We start from the raw sequence: 19,255 nt of genomic DNA, 5'->3' as shown, positions 1-19,255 counted from the left end.
TAATGGGGTTGTTTGTTTCTTTCTTGTAAATTTGTTCCTTGTAGACTCTGGATATTACACCTTCGTCAGATGCATGGATTATAAAAATCTTCTCCCATTTTGTAGGTTGTCTGTTCACTCTGATAATAGTTTCTTTTGCTTTACAGAAGCTCTTTAATTTAATTAGATCCCAATCTTTGCTTTTATTGCAATTGCTTTTGATGTTTTTGTCATGAAATCTTTGCCTATGCCTCCGTCCTAAATGGCATTGCCTAGATTTTCTTCTAGGGTTTTTATAGTTTTGGGTTTTACATTTAAATCTTTAATCCATCTTGAGTTAATTTTTGTATTAGGTGTAAGGAAGGGATCCAGTTTCAATTTTCTGCATATGGCTAGCCAGTTTTCCCAGCATCATTTATTTATTTATTTATTTATTTTATTTTTTTTTGAGACGGAGTCTCGCTCTGTCACCCAGGCTGGAGTGCAGTGGCGTGATCTCGGCTCACTGCAAGCTCCGCCTCCCGGGTTTATGCCATTCTCCTGCCTCAGCCTCCCGAGTAGCTGGGACTACAGGCGCCCGCCATCTCGCCCAGCTAATTTTTTGTATTTTTTAGTAGAGACGGGGTTTCACCGTGTTACCCAGGATGGTCTCGATCTCCTGACCTCGTGATCCACCCGTCTCGGCCTCCCAAAGTGCTGGGACTACAGGCTTAAGCCACCGCGCCCGGCCAGCATCATTTATTAAATAGGGAATCCTTTCCCCACTGCTTGTTTTTGTCAAAAATCAGATGGTTGCAGATGTGTGGTCTTATTTCTGAGATCTCTATTCTGTTCTATTGGTCTGTGTGTCTGTTTTTGTAGCAGTATCATACTGTTTTGGCTACTGTAGCCTTGTAGTATAGTTTGAAGTTGGGTAGTGACACACACATGTTTAAAAGGTATCCATGAACCTCTTCTACTGAGTGGTTTTATCGTGGATAGATGTTGACTTTCATACTATTTTTTTCATAAAATCTACTAATATGATGAGTTATATTAATGTGCTTCCTAATACCGAACCTAACTAAGTTAGTGGAATAAATCTCCTTTAATCATTCATTGATGTTTCTTTTTATATGTTTTTTGATTTGGTTTTGCTAATTTTTAGTTAAAACTCTTTTTTAAATGATTCCCATAATACTTGTTTATTTTTTTCTAACTTTTACTTTCGGTTCGGGGGACATGTGCAGGTTTGTTATACAGGTAAACTGCATGTCATGGGGGTTTGGTGTACAGATTATTTTGCCACCCAAGTAATAAGCATAGTACCTACTAGGTAGTATTTTTATCCTCATCCTCTTCCCATCCTCCATCCTCAGGTAGGTCCCTGTGTCTGCTGTTCCTTTCTTTGAGTCCATGTGTACTCATTGTTTAGCTCCCACTTTTAAGTAAGAACATGTGGCATTTGGTTTTCTGTAAAATTCTTAAATTAATATAAATAAACTAGATCGAGCTATGGTTTTTACTTTTATGTGTAATCTTTGTCAGGTTTTATAGTTAATATTATATACATAAAACAAAATGGAAAGTTTCACATTCTTTTCAATGCTCTGGATTAACCTAAGTAGCACCAGGGCCATTTGATATCTGAAGGTTGGTAGATTTGGCCCACAAATCAATCTGTTCCTGGTCCTTCTTTTTCGGGGAGCTCTTTTACAACTTCCTTGAATTTCTTCCTATGGAAATTGCTCTGCCCAGACTTTCTATCTCTATATGGTTTAATTTTATTGTGTCATGTTTTTCTAGAGATTTATCCATCTTAACCTGGTTTTCAAATGTATTTGAATGGAGTTAAAAAGATTCTTCCCATGGGCCTAAATCCCCTATATATTTCACTGAGGAAAATAAATGCTACTTGCTGAGTGCCCACAATTACATTGATCGTGCTTAGTGCTTTAAGGGTAAGTTAACTCTCATACAGGCAACAGTTCCACAGGGACAGTGGTTTTGTTCCATTTTACTAAAGCCCAGAGTGTCCAGTGGCAGAGTAAGGATTCCCACATAGACTCACTTTGATCCAAAAGTCACCATTATTCCGTCACACAATACCATCCCTTTACAATGGAACAGGGTGTCTTCAAAAGGTGTCAAGTCAAAACATCTGGTGCCTTTGACATATATTATGTGCATAGATGCATGACTGGAAGCAAAACATTTCCTTAGGTGACACTCACTCTATTGTACCTTTTCATAGCTTTCTCCCAGTATGGAAAGATGGAAGAAAAGTCTCTACTAAAATTTACATCTTTGGGAACAGCAGTAAGTGTAGGACTTACTGAAGTTTTCTCCTGTGTGCACTGAAATGATATACTCATCAATCGCATATAGAATTCTTCCAGGGTTCTTCCTATGACAGTAAGTGTACAGCTGTCATTACAGTCATGGGCTTATGATCCCAAAAGGGTTACAGACTGTTCATAAAAACTACAAATGCTCTTCAATTTATGATGGGGTTATATACCAATAAACTTATCTTAAGCTGAAAATATAGTAAGTTGAAAATGAATGTAATATTCCAATAAATCCACCTTAAAGTTGAAATAGGTTGAAGCATCATAAGTCCAGATGCTCCTTGACTTACGATGGGGTAACCCTCCCAAGAAACCTATCCTAAAGTTAGAAAATCCTAAGTCCAACCATTCTAAATTTGGGATAGTTTGTAGACAATTCCTAAAGAATCCACAAGGAATAATAATCAATAGTTTTGAAGAAAAGACTTAAACACAAAAGTGAACTTTGTAAGGCCACGAAACATGGTGACACTTGTTCTGACTTGTAGACAACTACAATCTTGCAACAGTGTAATGTGCCCACACCCTGAAAAGATCACCTTACAAGAGAACCTCAATGTCACAGAGATTATCTCATCCCTGAAAATGCGCAGCAGAGCTTGCCTGACAATTCTAAACCTTCAGCATTGGAATACTTGCAAGGCCGCTTTGCTTTGAAAGATTTATGTTTTTATTCTTCAGGCTCACAAATCTAGCTGTTACACTGGCATAAAATACATGCCTGAATCAGACCAATGTGCCATTGACAAGGGTTTAAAAAAAAATCCAAACAACTTACAAATCAGGTTGCTACTTTTACTATTGATTCCAATCATTAAATCAGTTCTTCTGGGTAAAGGCACCTTCTTTTCAAGGAAAAGACAGGCTAATGGGTCAGCCTCTCTTCCTGGCCTGCCACTGTCATTGTGACAAATGGTGGGGCACACCTTGTGCATTGAGCTGTCACCCCGACCTACTTGCCTCCTTCTTCTCTCTGTGAAGGCTGCCCTGGAGGACAGAGTTCACATTTTGTTTGTCTTAACATCACCACAAGCTGGAATATACCAGATGATAAGTACGCTGAATAAATTAACAAAAGGAAACGAAAAACACTAAACCTACCTTCATACTCCATTCTGATGGGCAGACATGAACATCACCAAAATTCCATCTAGACTGGAATCAATCCTCTAATATTGCTTACAAGAAACCCATTGGAATATGAGAAAGGAACAGTTCTCTGTGCCTGGCAGATGAAGACAGCTGAAGGTAAGTTAAATTTTTGAGGAGGATTAAGGAAAAGTGCAAAGAGGGCATTCCGGACTGGATGAGCAACAGGGGTGGTGGCCAGGCACAGATATCCTGGTGTGTCCAGGAGAGCCAGTGGCCAAGAGGCTGGGGTGAAGGTGAGGGCCAGACCTGGGAGCTGCCAGGGTGAGTAGCTCACCTATGTTATGAGGCCAATGGGAGGCCGATGACAGTTTCAGAGGAGAGAACTGACAGGAATGACATATGCTTTAGGAAAATAAATGAAGATAGGAAAAACTTGGCATCCAGAGCCTAGAAGGCAGTGGGCAGGTGCTAGCCCAACTTCTTAGATGTTATCCACTGCATACCCTTGTACCTACTGCAGACTGAATCTTGGTTTATCAGGGAGCAGTTGAGATCCTGGATTTCAGAAAAGACAGACAAAATTGCTAGTACCCAGGAATGAATTGCAGTTGGTAACAGCCGGCTATTCCCCAACCTGTGATTCACCAATTTGCATGTGCCATGCTGGGCGATGATTCAGTCTACTTGATGGAAATGGTTGGGTTTCCAGCTGGTTGGGTTTAGAGGAAAGCACTTGCTTACCTGAAAGAGACAGGCTTAAATGGAATAGTCCTTTCTCGTTTTGCCTTTCCCCTTCTTTCTGTCTTGAGTGAGGAAATAACATCTGCAAGTCCACCCACCATGCTGGGAGTATAAAACATGATGCAAAAGGACAAAATCCAACAAAAGTTGGGTGGAGTAGGAAGCTATTTCCGATGGTATCATGGAACACTTGCACCAGCCGTAGACAGTCCACCCCTGGACTTCTTATTTTACTTCTCATCTAAGTATCTATTTTTTCAAGCCAGTTAAGTCAAATGTCTGGTTACTTGTAGCTGAATGTATTCCTAATTGACAGATAAAGGTAAAATGACTCAGATGTCTAAACTAGAAAAGAGGCAATAGGAAAAAAAAAAAAAACCCAAGGCAAATACCATTTATAAACATAGATGTACAACTTAAAATTAAAGATTAGCAAATGAGTCCAAAAGATAGAAAAAGACATAAAGAGACAAATTAGAGCCTTGGAGCTGCTGCAGCCATCTTGGGTGCTTGGTAGTGGGGGTTATTAGGGTGGAAGGAGATAAGTCTGTGGGGTTCGGGAGATGCCATTACCAACCCTGGAATGCCTCATTCTCACATATGTGAGAGAAGTGAATTCCCCTCTTGTTAAATCTGCCATGTTTTCTCTCTGTTACTAATGGCCAAACATGATTCTCATGCCAATACACTATCTTAACAAATTTGAGGAGAAAAACCATATGGTCATCTTTAAAGATGCCAAAAAGCCCACAATTATTCATTATACCAAGTTGAAACAAACCGGGAATAGAAGGAAGCTTTTTCTACTTATTAAATGATATTGATTCTAATTTTTTAGGACTTATCACACCTAATAATGAACACTTTAGAAGCATTTCCATCAAGGTTTAGAACAAACTCATGACTAAGTATTACATCAAATGAGAACATTTGAAATGGCTGGAACAAGATCAACATCCAAAAGTCAACACTTTTCCTACATTCAACATTAGCCAAGTTAGAATTTTAAAAACAACACAAAAATATCTATTTCATAATAGCCAACCAACCCTCACCAAATATCCTGTAAGTTAATTAGGAAAAACACACAAAAAGAAGGAAACCTTTATTTTTTTTTCCTTTGCAGAAAACAATAAATCTTTAATGAGGTATAGAAAGAGAACTTACATAAATGGATGGGAAGACTATATTGTTAAGATGCCAGTTCCTCTCTAATATGTATAATAAATTGAATGCAATCAATACAGAATTTTTCGTGGAAGCTGACAAACAGTTTCTAAAACTTAGAAGAATAAGCCAGTAATTCCAAGACAATTTTGATGAACAATAAGCTGGATGTTCGTTCTCCTACACTTCACACATAAAGATATTGTGACTAAAGTGATGGGTACACAGGGCAGACAGAGACACATGGACTTGTGAAGGAGAACAGAAAATGCAGAGATGTGTGAGGGTAGCAGGGAAAGCGAGAGAATTTGGTATATGATAATGGCAGATGCCCTTAACTGCCCATCCAATACCCATTCCCCTTCCTTATCACTAACAGCCTTTGCTTTTGCTCATGGCTACAACGTGCTTGGCCCCATGTAGGCAGTCCGTGTGCTCATGGCTACAACGTGCTCCGCCCCATGTAGGAAGTCCATGGGCTTAATATATGGGCTGCTGATTGGGCTAAGTGAATCAAGACAATTCTGATATCTGCTTTCCCAGTTTTTCCTGCAGCTAAAAGTATCCAAGTGGCCAGTTCTTTCTCCTCCATGAGCTGCCAAAATGCAATAGGAAATCTTCTAGGCTACTTCTGGCAAGTTTTGCTTTCCTAAGAAAAGGGGCATGCATAGAACACTCCCACTTTGAAGTGATGTGATATGAGAAGCTGTGCTGGCCTGTGACCATGAGGGATGGGCCAAAAGAACCTGGAAGATGCTGCCATGACATCACTGAGCAGCCAACCCAATCGTGCACTGGCTCCCAACTCTGTCTTGTGAAATTAAACATCTCCGACGAAGCTGAAAGCATCGCTAACTGACAGAATGACACACATAAGGAATCCCAAATTTCTGAGAATCCTGTGGGAAAAGGACCACATTATAAAATTTATAAAATAAGTTGGAAATCCATTCGGAAAAAATAAAGCAAGATTCCCTACATTCTATCACTGACCAACACATTCCACAGGAATTAAATACACATAGAGAAGAAGTAAAACTGTAAGTGTGCCAGAGAAAAGTATAGGTGAATACATTTATGACCTTGTGGTAGAAAAGTGTGCTGGAGACCCTGCCTGATGTTGACCAAGGCCCTTGCCTTTGTGTTTCTAGATCACATTTCTTGGCCTCTCAAGGCCAACCAAGGTGTGGCCATGTGACTTAAGTTCCATGAAAATAGAATATGGCATGGAAGGAATGAGCCATTTCCAGGCCTGGCCCCAATCTCCCACGGCATCCCCACTTCTCCTTTATCTCTTATTTGCCACCTCAGCTCATTAGAGAGGATTCAGCACAAAGTCAGTGACCCCAGGGGATAGCAGAACTGCTGGATGGGAGAAATGTGAGTCCCTACATGATGGTATGGTCCCTATCAGGCTGGCACATGGCAAGAAATAAACCTGCCTTGTGTTAAAGTGCTGAGATTTGTGGGGATGTTCGTTTTAGCATTTAGCCAGCCCTAACTAATAGATAAAGCTTTTGTAAGAGCTAAAAAGTGAAGGTCCGTCTAATATGGTTTGGCTGTGTCCCCACCCAAAACATCATCTTGAATTGTAATCCCCATAATCCCCACGTGTCAAGGGTGGGATCAGGTGGAGGTAACTGGCTCATGGGGGTGGTTGCCCCCATGCTGTTCTCATGATAATGAGTTTTCATGAGATCTGATGGTTTTTACAAGTGCCTGGCATTTCCCCTGCTTGTATTCCCCTTCCTGCTGTCCTGTAAAGAAGGTGCCTTGCTTCCCCTTCACTTTCCACCATGATTGTAAGTTTCCTAAGGACTCCCCAACCATGCTGAACTGTGAGTCAATTAAACTTATTTCCTTTGTAAATTACCCAGTCTCAGGCAGTTCTTTACAGCAGCATCAAAACAGACTAATAGAGGAAATTGGTACCACAGAGAGTTGGGTGCTGCTATAAACATACCCAAGAATGTGGAAGCCACTTTAGAACTGGGTAACAGGCAGAGGTTGGAACAGTTTGGAGGGGGCTCAGAAGACAGGAAGATGTGGGGAAGTTTGGAACTTCCTAGAGACTTGCTGATGGCTTTGACCAAAACGTTGACAGTAAGATGGACAATCAAGTCCAGGCTGAGGGGATCCCAGATGGAGATGAGGAACTTGGGAACTGGAGCAAAGGTGACCCTTTTTATGCTTTAGCAAAGAGACTGGTGGCATTTTGCCCCTGCCCTAGGCATCTGTGGAACTTTAAACTTGAGAGAGATGATTCAGGGTATCTGGTGGAAGAAATTTCTAAGCAGCAAAGCATTCAAGAGATGACTTGGTGCTCTTAAAAGCATTTAGTTTTATTCATTCACAAAGATTTGGTTTGGAACTGGAACTTGTATTTAAAAGGAAGCAGAGCATAAAAGTTCAGAAAATTTGCAGCCTGAATATGTGATAGAAAAAAAAAACCACGTTTTTTTTTTTGAGGAGTAACTCAAGCTGGCTGTAGAAATGTACATAAGTAGTGAGGAGCCAAATGTTAATCACCAAGACAGTGGGGAAAATGTCTCCAGGGCATGTCAGAGGTCTTCACAGCAGCCCCTTGCATCACAAGCCAGGAGACCTAGGAGGAAAAAAATGATTTTGTGGGTCAGCCCCAGGGCCTTGCTGCTTTGTGCAGTCTCAGGACTTGGTGCCCTGTGTCCCAGCTGTGGCTAAAAGGGGCCAATGTACAGCTCAGGTTGTTGCTTCAGAGGGTGCAAGCCCCAAGCCTCGGCAGCTCTCATGTGGTGTTGGGCCTGCAGGTGCACAGAAGTTAAGAATTGAGGTTTGGGAACCTCTGCCTAGATTTCAGAGGATGTACAGAAATGCTGGGATGTCCAGGCAAAAGTTTGCTGCAGGTGCAGAGCCCTCATGAAGAACTTCTGCTAGGGCAGTGCAGAGGGGAAATGTGGGGTCACAGCCCCCACACAGAGTCCCCACTGAGGCACTGCTTAGTGGAGCTGTGAGAAGAGGGCCACCATCCTCCAGATCCCAGAATGGTAGATCCACTGACAGTTCACACTGTGCACCTAGAAAAGTCGCAGACACTCAACACAAGCCTGTGAAAGCAGCCAGGAGGGGGTCTATACCCTGCAAAATCACAGGGATGGAGCTGCCCAAGGCCATAGGAGCCCACCTGTTACATCAGCATGACCTGGATGTGACACATGGAGTCAGAGGAGATCATTTTGGAACTTTAAGGTTTAAGATTGCCCTACTGGATTTTGAACTTGCATGGGGTCTGCAGCCCCTTTGTTTTGGCTAATTTCTCCAATTTGGAATGGCTGTATTTACCCAACGCTTGCACTTCCATTGCATCTAGGAAGTAACTAACTTGCTTTTGACTTTACAGGCTCATAGGCAGAAGGGACTTGCCTTGTCTCAGATGAGACTTTGGACTTAGACTTCTGGGTTAATGCTGGAATAAGTTAAGACTTTAGGGGATTGTTGGAAAGGCATCATTGTGTCTTGAAATGTGAGAATACAAGATTTGATTTGGAAGGGGCCAGGTGTGGAATTATATGGTTTGGCTATGTCCCCACCCAAAATCTTATCTGAATTGTAATCCCCATGTGTCAAGGGTGGGGCCAGGAGAAGGTCACTGGATCATGGGGGAGGTTTCTCCCATGCTGTTCTCATGACAGTGAGTGAGTTCTCATGAGAGTGAGTGAGTTCTAATGAGATATGATGGCTCTGTAAGTGCCTCACATTTCCCCTGCTTGCATTTCTCCTTCCTACTGCCCTGTAAAGAATGTGCCTCGCTTCCCCTTCACCTTCCGCCATGACTGTAAGTTTCCTGACGACTCCTCAGCCATGCTGAACTATGAGCTAATTAAACCTCTTTCCTTTATAAATTACCCAGTCTCGGGCAGCTCTTTATTTCAGTGTAAAAACAGACTAATACACCATCAAAACAAATTTGATAAAACCGATAATAGCAAAAACCAAAGACAATAAACAAAGTTCTATATGATAAAAAAAATAGATATTTTAAAGTTATATAACAGAAGAAGAAATTTTGGAAAAAACATAAAAACAAGGGATTGGTATTCAATGGACCAATTAAAAAATCAACATATTACATGAATGTGCCATTTACAGGAAACTCAAATGACTAGAATCAACCTTAGTCATAATGACAAAAATACAAATTAGACAAGATACCCACTAACCACCCTCACCCACGCCCTCATGTATCAACTTGGCAAGGGAAGAAAAGCCTGAAAACATCAAGTCCTGGTGAAGTGAAATTGGCAGTTTTTAACACTGGTAGTAGGGGAATATTGGGCTAGTGGTGAGGTCAAGAGCGGCCATTTTTTTTAGTATCTAAAATTGTTTTTAATATAGAATACATATTTTAATATAGAATACATATATAGAATTGTAACTATACAATTCTGCCTCTCAGTCTCTTCCTGAGAGAACACTCTGCTTAGGTGTACAAAGAAGCACGTCTAAGGATGCTCCCTGCAGCATAGCTGGAAATATAAAAAAAGTCTGTCAATAGGAGACTGGCTGAATCAAGCCTATTACATCAGTACCTGAACTACATTACAGGTGTCAACAAGGAAGTGTCTCTAGGACACCTGAGATTATTAATGTGTTATAGCATGATTAAACAATATGAACAGGGAAAGGTCTCATGGGTAGAAAACTTTCCAGAAGGAAAACTAGCTATGGTCATGAGGGCTCTCGGGAGCTCAGGACCCGGGAGGGAGGGAGCAGGATACTCATCTCTACTTTAAGGCCTCCCAAACTCTTTGCCCCCTGCTCACATAATAAACCATACTTCAAGCATCATTTTCTACTGAAGCTATTAAATAAGATACAAGAAATGACAGGGGCCTGGGCTCCAGCATGGAAGCAAATGCAAGCAAGAGAAGAGTATAAAGGTGCACCTTGTCTGGCAGGTTATGTGATGGGGGTTGGAGAATCCACGGAGGCTGTGCCAGCACAAACCCTGGGGAAAGGTAGGGCTAGTTTTGAGTTGAAGCTTTGCCATTCTCTTCAAGTGTGGTCTTTAGGAAATCACTAAATCCCTGTGAATCCACTTCCCCAACTATATATGCAGAAGATACCATATCTTTCTTGGAACTTTGTTAAGTTTAAATAAACCTAAATAAAAACATTATACATATCGGCCTGCCTGCCTGCCTGTCCACCTATCATCTACCTTCAATCTATATTCTATCTCTCCCTTTCTTGTTCCACCCACCTACCTACCTACCTACGTACGTATCTTTTGATGTATATTTGTTCCTGTCTGTATGTATCTATCTTTCTAATTATTTTTTCTCCTTGTCTGTCTGCCTTCCTCTTTCCTGATTTTCTGTCTCTCCTTCCGTTGGTCATGTGTCTGTCTTACTATTATCTATGTAGATGTCTAACTACCCATCTTCCTTCCTTCCTTCCTTCCTTCCTCCCTCCCTCCCTCCCTTTCTTTCTTTCTCTCTTTCTTTCTGCTATCCTGTCTATTTCTACCTGTCTTCATCCATCCATCCATCCATCCATCCATCCATCCATCCATCCATCCATGCACCGACCCACCCACCCACCTATGCATGTTTCTGGGTGTCTATTTGTCAGTATGTCTGTATATCTTTGTGCTATATATCTGTCTATCTGACTACCTGTCTGCCTCTCTATGCTAGAAACTCTCTGTTTTTCTGTCTATCCATCTGGGGGTCTCAATGTTTTTCCCATCTGTCTTGTCTGTATGTCTTTCAACCTATCTTGTTTGTCTACATATCTATCCATATGCCTATGAATGTATCTATCTGATTATCCACAACCTGCCTGAATGTCTGTCTATATATCCCCCTCCCTTTCCTTTCTCCCTCTATACCTTTCTGTCTGACTGTGTTTCACTGTCTAATAATGATTGTCTAATTTCTCCCTGACAGTCTAATTTCTATTGACAACTGTTGACCTACCTTCTTGGTGCTTGACACAGAGCAGAGCCTCACTCAAGGCTAGTTTACTTCTCCCTTTTCAGTTCCTTTCACTCCTTCATTGCTCCATTCCTACACTCAGCTGCCATTAACTGGGCCATTGCTCTGTGTTACATGCTAGGGATACAACCTAAAATCAGGCAGGGTCTCTGCCTTCTAAGAGTGTTTGGGCTGCTGGCCTAAAAAACAAATTAATGAAGCAGTTATATCACATGATGCTTAGAGCTATGAGAGACAAGATGGTGTTAGGCACAAGGGAAGGGCACCCATGCTAGACTGGAGTGGAGGAGAGAGTAAGAGAGGCTCTGAAGAAGTGACATCGTATTTGAAAACCACAAGGGACTGGGGATTTTGCAAAGAAGTAGAGGGCTGAGCTCCATGTAATTGGGGAAGGGGTATGGACAGTGGGTGCAAAGCCAGGAAAAGAGGAAACAGGGTACATGTAGACCTGGAGGACATCAGAGCCAGGACACAGTCAAAAATTCTAACCTAGGAATTGACAAAATTCAGGCAAGAGAGACCAAAATTGACCTAAATAAATAGAGAGATGTACTGTTTTTATGAATTGTAAGATATACCACAGTTAAGATGTCAGGTATAGGCCGGGCGCGGTGGCTCAAGCCTGTAATCCCAGCACTTTGGGAGGCCGAGACGGGCAGATCACGAGGTCAGGAGATCGAGACCATCCTGGCTAACACGGTGAAACCCCATCTCTACTAAATAATACAAAAAACTAGCCGGGCGAGGTGGTGGGCACTTGTAGTCCCAGCTACTTGGGAGGCTGAGACAGGAGAACAGCGTAAACCGAACCAGAAAGGCGGAGCTTGCAGTGAGCTGAGATCCGGCCACTGCACTCCAGCCTGGGCGACAGAGTGAGACTCCGTCTCAAAAAAAAAAAAGATGTCAGGTATAGTCACACTGATCTATAAATTCAATGCAATCCCAGTCAACATTCCAACAGGTTTCTTTGTAGGCACAGACAAGCTGATTCTAATTTTATATAGAAAGATAAAGAAACTAGATTAGTCAAAACAACACTGAAAAAGAAAAAAGTTAGAGGACTCAAATACTTGATTTTAAGATGCATTATAAACCTTTCATGGCCAAGACAGTATAGTACTGGGATAGTAGAGGATAGACACATTTATTACTAAAACGAAAGACAACTGATTTTTGACAAAGGCACAAAGACAATCCAATGGAGAAAAGATAAGACTTTTCTAAAAAATGATGCTGGAGCAAATGGACTTCTATAAAGTAAACTCAATCTATGTCTTACACCATATATAAAATTAACTCTGAATAGACTAGGTGTGCATGTATGTTTGCGTGTCCATGTGTGAGCATGTGTATGCATGTGCTGTGTGTGTGCATGTCCATGTGAGTGTGCATGTGTTTAACAGTGTGTGTGTCTGTGACTTCTGTGTGCATGTTTATGTTGAACGTGTGTGAATATATGTGAATGTTTGCATGCGCATGTGTGTGTGAATGTATGTGCACATTCGCATAACTGTGTGTGACAGTCTGTGCATGTTAAAAAGGGAGAGAGGGAAGGGTATCTAAGGGACATTTGGATAGAAATTCCAGTGGGCTGGTTGTTAATACTTGGAAGTTTCCAGGCCACTTAGAGTAAGTGGAACCAAGAGAGTCGACGTAGTGGCTCTTTCCATTAAGAAAAAAAAATTAGATTTCACAAAAACTGGAGAATTTCAGCTTTTGGGCTTTCTTACTGGCCCATATTAGTTGATTATTTACACATATCAGTGACTGGTAAAATTCAGTGTTTTATTTTAGTGTCTATCTTTTCAAATATAATACACAACTTTGCCCAAATAAAAAGATAAATATAAAGGAAATAAATATTTGTCATCATGTATGGATTTGAACTTTTAAAATAGATAACATTGAGATAGGTGGATTCTGAAGAACCCACCCAGCATTCTATACAACCCCTGTCAACTTTATGACCTAACAGATTAATCCACTAATTGTTTTCTTCTTTAGTTTCTTGGGTTTTCATTTTTAGTCACTAGAAACACTTATACAAATACAAATCCAAGCAGGCATTCCAAAAATTCCTGGGGATAATTTATGTCTAGTCCCTGGTTCTCACTGCCTCAGTTTGGAAAGGAGGATTGCAGTTCCTATTTTAATATGGTTGTGGTGGTGATTACATAGCATAGTACCTGGCACACAGCAAGTACCAAAAAAAGGATAGGTACCCCATAAATATATACACCTACTATATACCCACTGAAATAAAAAAAATCAAAAACATAGGTATGATTATGATTATGTATATATTTATTTGCAATATATTCTTAAATTAATAACCTGGGAAACCTAATAAAACCATCTGGAGTTCTATTCCTTCAGAAGATTTGCTTTTGGTACTTTTTATATCAAAATAACATATAATTTTTAAAAGGTTGGTTCTGAATTGAAACTGATGACTATGAAGTCCAAGTTGATAGGATCAGCTGTTTGAGTCAGAAAGAAACTGCATTCTTAAGCAGAAAATTTGTTTGTCTACACTCCCCTGAGGAAAGAATGGTAAAGCCAATTGCATTCAAACACTAAGCATTGGCTCAAGACCAAATAAGAAGCATTGCAGCCCTGGATGATGTAGCCAATGTAAGTTCGAAGCAATTGATTTCAACAAAGAAAACTATTTTGCTACTGGCCAAGGATGGGGTATCTTTCTGAACTGCACATTGTCCCCACAAATAAGGTACCTCTAGTTTTAAGCCTCCCTAATCAATGGCCAAGGATGCAATTACAGTTGTAGAGAAGGGGAACTCAAATGGAGTGGGAATAAAGAAAGGAAGAGTAATAAAGAATAGGAAAGGGAGAGTAGAGAAGCAGGAGAAAGGAGATGGGAGAAGCCAGGAAAGATGAAAGACAGCTCTGCTGAGAAGCACATATCAAGAACAATCAACCCTAAACATTTCATGGATGCTGCATCAGTTACCTGTTGCTGTGAAACAACGACTTCCAAATTTAGGGACTTAAAACAACACATATACATAATCTCACCACTTCTGTGGGGCAGGAGTCAGAGTGCACCTTAGCTCAGGGTCTCTCACAAGGCTGCAATCAAAATGTGAGTTGAGGCTGCAGTCTCATCTGAAGGCTCAAATGAGGAACCTTTCTCTTCCAAGCTTACTCATGTGATCATTCACACAATTGTTTCTGAGGGTTGTTGAACTAAGAAGCTCAGTTCTTTGCCACGTGGGCCTTTCCAAGGTGAGATCACAAAATCAGAGTTGTTTCATCAGAACAACCACGTGAGAAGAGTCAGAGAGAGCCTGAGCAAGACAGAAGTCACTGTGTTTGCATCCTGGTCTTGGAAGTGACACCTGTCACTTCTGCTGTATTTTGTTTATTAACAGCGAGTTACCATGTCCAGCCCACACCCAAGGGCAGGGGACAACACGAAGATACGATGTCAGGAGGCAGGAATGGTTGGGAGCTGTGTCAGAAGCTGTCTCCCACACATGGCCTTGCAGTTTCTACACCAGAGCTCAAGTGCATTGTGCAGGCCAAAAAGCGGCACTTTCACATGGTGCTACGTGATCACTCACAACTTGTCAACCACCATATTTTAGCTGATTGTTATGGAAACATTGATTCCAAACCTGAAAAGGGGAAAAATGATGATTTCTGGGATCTGTGATATTCTGCTAGAATGCAAAAAAGTCTGATTGATCCCATTCTGAAGCTCTTGAGCAGTGTGACAAATATTTATCTAATCATTCACAATTGGTTAAAATAAACAGGTTTATAGCCCTGTGAGATTAGCCTGCAGGATTGATAGCTTATGACTTTTACTGCCTAGTAAACAAGTCAACTCCAAATTTGGCATTTGTATTGGTTTGTAGAGGTTTGCCTTAACTTAGTATCTCATTTCTGCATTTCTTTCCCAACTGACCTTAAAAATCCCAGTTACCAGCCGGGCGCGGTGGCTCACGCCTGTAATCCCAGCATTTTGGGAGGCTGAGGCGGATGTGTCACGAGGTCAGGAGATCGAGACCATCCTGGCTAACACGGTGAAACCCCGTCTCTACTAAAAATACAAAAAATTAGCCAGGCGTGGTGGCGGGTGCCTGTAGTCCCAGCTACTCAGGAGAATGGTGTGAACCCGTGAGGCGGAGATCGCACCACTGCACTTCAACCTGGACGACAGAGTGAGACTCCCTCTCAAAATAAATAAATGAAAAATAAATAAATATATAAATAAATAAATCCCAGTTACCAAATGCTTGTGGAGCCAGTAAATCCCAGTTACCAAATGCTTGTGGAGCCAGATCATTTGTCTTTTTGCTGGTTCCCTTATTAATGAGTTAAATGGAGCTTTGGAACATGGTAACAGATGATTTTGCCTGAGAATTGAGCTTTTGCATGCTCTAGGAGTAACCAAGAGGTACACAGGGAATTCAGCAAAGTGCTGAATACACACTGGGCTCCTGGCCTTATCTTGACTGGCTGACCCACCTTCACACACGTATGGGGCACAATGTCTGTGTGGATAGCAAGCCCCCAGGGGATTTAAGAACCGCCCTAAGGGTGTGTCTTCAAGCCTTTTGTGAATTTATACTTATGCCATCTCACGGGGCACTGCGTCTCTTTCCATGGCTCAGCAACAGGGCTTTGAAGAATAAGCCCCAAAGCCAAGTTCTGGGTATGAGGGTTTCCTGGCTGGTGATGCTGATGTACCCACACTGGGGAACACATACTGCCAGGCTGCTGTTGTACAGGAGAAAGGAACAGGAAGAGGGAGATGCAGGGAAGGGCCTGGCCCAGGGCTGTGGAGGAGGAGGGGTCCTTTTCCCCCGAGTGTGGCCAAGCACCTGCAAGCCTCCTGGGAGTGGGCCTCTCTGCACGGGCTTTGCCTTGGCTTCCAGCCACCTCCATTTGGTTCTCTAGCACACAGGCCTGGAGCATGGAGCTCACTCAAGACCAGAGAGCTCAGGTTTCCAAGTGGACAGACATTCCACAGGATGTGCTTTGGGAAACTGAGAAAAGGCAGCCCTGATATTTCCATCCACACACTCAAGTGAAACTCAGTGATTTCCTTGGTGTTGATGCAGAACCAGAGGTTTGATTTTCACCTGCACTTCACTCATCCTATAACCTTTGGGTTTGCTCCTGGGAAAACAGAAAAGGCACAGTCCCATCCCCAAGGAGCGCATACAGACGACGAGGAGACAAGCAAGGATTCCTGGCATGTGAACAGCTGGTAAGAAGGAAAAAGGAGATGTGGCAAGGCTTCAGGGAAGCCTGGGGCTGGAGCCCACAAGAAGTGTGCCCTGGTCCTGGCACACTCCAGGCTGGTTGGGTTGATATCGCCCCAGAAAGCAGGGGAACCCCACAGGGCCATCCCTTCAAGCTTAGCCGACAAGAAGCCGACAGAAAGCATGTCATCTGGACGCAGGATGCAGAGCGGTCTTCTCTGTGAGCACTAGCTCTCATCTGCTTTTAAGAGTTGTGGGGAAGACAACGAGGCAAGTAACCTTTTCAGAGGAAGTATTTTTAAGATAATAACATGTTTTCCAACAGCAATTTTTTTGAAGACTCAGTCTAATTCATATTCGTGTGTAGCTTCTAAAATAACCTATATTTGCACAAACTGTTTTCTTGGTAAAATTTTCAAAACATTCTCAAGGAAGATGCATTCTGTGGCAATGGGATGCCAATAGAACTAAAAGGACTTGATTTAAATGGAAAAAAACACCCACACACAATCTTCAGATTAAAAAAAAAAAAAAAAAACCCCAATTGGTTAGTGGTGACTGAAAGGCAAACCTGACAACAGACTTGGGAGGTTCAGACCCAGCGAGGGGAGGCAGTTAAGGGTGACCAAGAGCAGGAGGAGGAAGCCGACCGGGGAGGGCACATCAGGACAGTGTTCACTGATGAATACTTCCCGGCGTGGTGGTTTCATTCCCTATGCAACCTTTTAACTGCAGGGACACAGAGCATGGGGCATCTACTCTGTCATTCAGATTTATTAGCATTTTTGCTAAAGGTCTTATAAAAGATCTCAGGAATAAAAGCAGCATCTAGTGGCTCTCGCCCATGTTTCCTATGTCTGACAATAATTAACAGCTACTGCTTAGCAAGGCCAGCCACAGGCTCTACCCTCCGCCATATGCCTCCTGTGATGGTCACTCCCAGTCTCCTAATTGTAATTATAAGGACACTAAAGGTTTGTGAGGAGAAATGTTTGCTCGCCGTCACCTGCTTGTTGTATGACAGACACAAGATGCATACGTAGATGCCTATCTGAATGGTCTAACTTCAGAGTCTTCCTCCTGACCACCTCACCATATGCTCCCTTGTGTGATGACCTCACAACCACAGAAAATGTGAAACATGAAGGACTATGTGACAAAGAAAGTCTGAGGTCCCAATAAACTAACGGCTTAAAAATCATAATACAACCATCAAGGGATGCTAAGATCACTGGATGAAAATCAACCAGGGAAGAGAATGTTCATGGGGCTTCAAAGTCTGCCCCATTGCTTACTAGTAAAAGACAAGAATGTAAAAAGTGACTTTATAGGCCAGACGTGGTGGCTCACACCTGTAATCTCAGCACTGTGGAAGGCCGAGGTGGGTGGGTTACCTGAAGTCAAGAGATGGAGACCATCCTGGCCAACATGGTGAAAACCCATCTCTACTAAAAATACAAAAATTAGCTGGGCATGGTGGTGGGCGCCTGCAGTCCCAGCTATTTGGGAGGCTGAGACAGGAGAATTCCTTGAATCCGGTAGGTGGAGGTTGCAGTGAGCCGAGATCTTGCCACTGCACTCCAGCTGGCGACAGAGCGAGACTCCATCTCAGAAAAAAACAAGTAACTTTATAAAGAGAGCTCATGAGAAACGACCTTAGCCCGGTGAACAAACTTATCACCATGAGCCATGGGCGCTCACTGATGTGCTGGAAAGAGAGATGGAGGAAATGTCTATCTCAATCTAAGTACGAGGAAATAATCAGACAAGTCCAGATTAGGTAGCGCTCCATAAAACAAGTGGCTCAGACTCTTCAAAGACATCAACATCATGAAAGAGAAAAATGAAAGGAGGGCTTTAGTTCAGATAAAAAGAGACATAACTGAATTCAGTGAGTGATACTTAATTGAACACTAGACAGTGGAAAACAGCTATGATGAATATTTGGGAGACAATCAGGGGCATCTGGATAGGGACAACATATTTGGATAATATCACTTTATCAATATTATATTTCACAGTGGTAATGGTACTATACTTTTGTAGAAGGCAGCTGTGTACTTAGGAGATGATGCCAAAGTGTCATGACGTCAACAACCTACTTTCAAATGATTCAGACAAAAAGAATCAAACACACACAAACACATATTTACCATCTGCGTGTGTCTGTTTGTGTATAAACAACTGGTAAATCTGGGTGAAGAATTATGGGTGTTCACTTTTCTATTCCTTCAAGTTTTCTGTAGAATTAAAGCTTATAAAATAAAAAGTTGACAAGAAGGTATATAAAAATATTTGTTCCAAGAGTGATAAAGCAAAAGAATGGCTATGCTATCGGTCAGATTAAAATTGTATTTTTGGATAAGAAGAGGAAACAGTAAAAGTAAAAATAATTAGTGTATTAAGATAACGGGACTATTTTTCTTTTGCTTATAATATTTTAAAAATCAATAATGGTTGCAACAGATGACAAATTTTGCACTGGTATAAATCAAGTCACTTTGTCAATCACTACAGTTGTTTTTTTTTTCCCTTTTAAAGAATAATGCCTATTATTCCAATCTCAAATTCTAATGCCGTATGAAGTACATTTCATGACTCTTTCTCAATAAACCTTACACTTTATCCGGGCTTTAGGTTTGATTTCCAGGGAGTCCACAGAACCACTACCAGCTCTACTGTCAGAGGCAGTGACTGCACTTGCCCCTCTGGCCTGCCACTAAGACCCCACCAACAC

The 19,255-nt window shown here is 41.8% G+C and overlaps 1 protein-coding gene across 1 annotated transcript in view; it reads right to left on the bottom strand.

Annotated features, from left to right (window-relative positions):
* OTUD7A (OTU deubiquitinase 7A) overlaps positions 1-19,255 on the bottom strand; it is a 386,019-nt gene that overhangs the window by 188,925 nt on the left and 177,839 nt on the right. The window lies entirely within an intron of this gene.

Source organism: Trachypithecus francoisi, unplaced genomic scaffold, assembly GCF_009764315.1.
Source record: "Trachypithecus francoisi isolate TF-2019V2 unplaced genomic scaffold, Tfra_2.0 Lachesis_group3, whole genome shotgun sequence".
Taxonomy (NCBI): domain Eukaryota; kingdom Metazoa; phylum Chordata; class Mammalia; order Primates; family Cercopithecidae; genus Trachypithecus; species Trachypithecus francoisi.
This window is presented reverse-complemented; position numbering and strand designations above follow the sequence as displayed.